The following is a 1,351-nucleotide window of genomic DNA, read 5'->3' as shown; positions in this document are numbered from 1 at the left end:
AAAAAAAAAAAAAAAAAAAAAAAAGTAAGGGCTATCCCAAATCCCCTAAAGCTTCCTTAAAAGTAAATAAATAGGCCGGGCGCGGTGGCTCAAGCCTGTAATCCCAGCACTTTGGGAGGCTGAGACGGGCGGATCACGAGGTCAGGAGATCGAGGCCATCCTGGCTAACACGGTGAAACCCCGTCTCTACCAAAAACACAAAAAATTAACCGGGCGTTGTGGCGGGCGCCTGTAGTCCCAGCTACTCGGCAGGAGAATGGAGTGAACCCAGGAGCGGAGGTTGCAGTGAGTCGAGATCGCACCCCTGCGCTCCAGCCTGGGCGACAGATATAGGCTCTGTCTCAAAAAAAAAAAAAGAAAAGAAAACAGAGAATTAAAAAAAAGAATGGAATAGATAAGACCAAGCAGCAGTCTAATAGTACTTTTTAACACATGAAGGACCTTCACCTGGAGAGTAATAATAGGATTTTCTCCTTAGGGGATTATAAGGAAGGAAATCATTCTCAGTGAAAGTGGCAGAGACAGAGTCAGTGAGCTTTACTGGGTACTTACCATAGACGGGGCATGATTTCTACTATCAAGGGGCTTACAATTTAATGGAAAAGACAGCTGTGCATAGAAAAAATGACTAATAATCAATTTAATGGAACAGATTACAAGAGCAATGAATTCAGAGGAGAGGGAGATCTCTGTGAATTCAAGAGCTGGGATAAAAAGAAAACACTTTACTGAATAGATAAAAATGGGAGTTGCTATCAATGAAAGAGAATGGACTCGGGCAAAGAGAAGAACAGGAGAGAATGGCACAAAACATGATTGGCAAGTCTGAAAAATGCATTTTCAGTAGCTCCTTACGAAACCCAATTTTTCCACTTGCCCACTACAACCTGCACCAGCCTAGGCAATTCTCTCCTCTCTAATTTTTTTTCTCCTCTTTCAGTTGGACAATTTTTTTCTTTAGTTTTTTGAGATGGAGTCTTGCTCTATTTCCCAGGCTAGGGTGCAGTGGCACCATCTCAGTTCAGTGCAATCTCCGCAGCCTGGAAACAGAAAAACATTTCACAAATTACCATAAATTGTCGTTAATATGTAGAAAAACTCATGCCTACAACCTTTCTAAAATAGAAATGACTTCAGCAGCTCTGTTTTGTTTTGTTTTGTTTTGAGACAGTGTCTCGCTCTGTCACCCAGGCTGGAGTGTAGTGATGCAATCTCAGTTCAGTGCAATCTCCACCTCCTGGGTTCAAGTGATTCTCCTGTCTCAGCCTCTGGAATAGCTGGGATTATAGGTTCCCACCACCATATCCGGCTAATTTTTGTAGTTTTAGTAGAGACGGGGTTTTGCCATGTT

The sequence above is a fragment of the Rhinopithecus bieti genome, unplaced genomic scaffold (genome assembly GCF_001698545.2).
Source record: "Rhinopithecus bieti isolate Rb0 unplaced genomic scaffold, ASM169854v2 scaffold_5478, whole genome shotgun sequence".
Taxonomy (NCBI): Eukaryota; Metazoa; Chordata; class Mammalia; order Primates; family Cercopithecidae; genus Rhinopithecus; species Rhinopithecus bieti.
The sequence above is the reverse complement of the archived record's forward strand: the minus strand, read 5'-3'. Positions refer to the sequence as shown.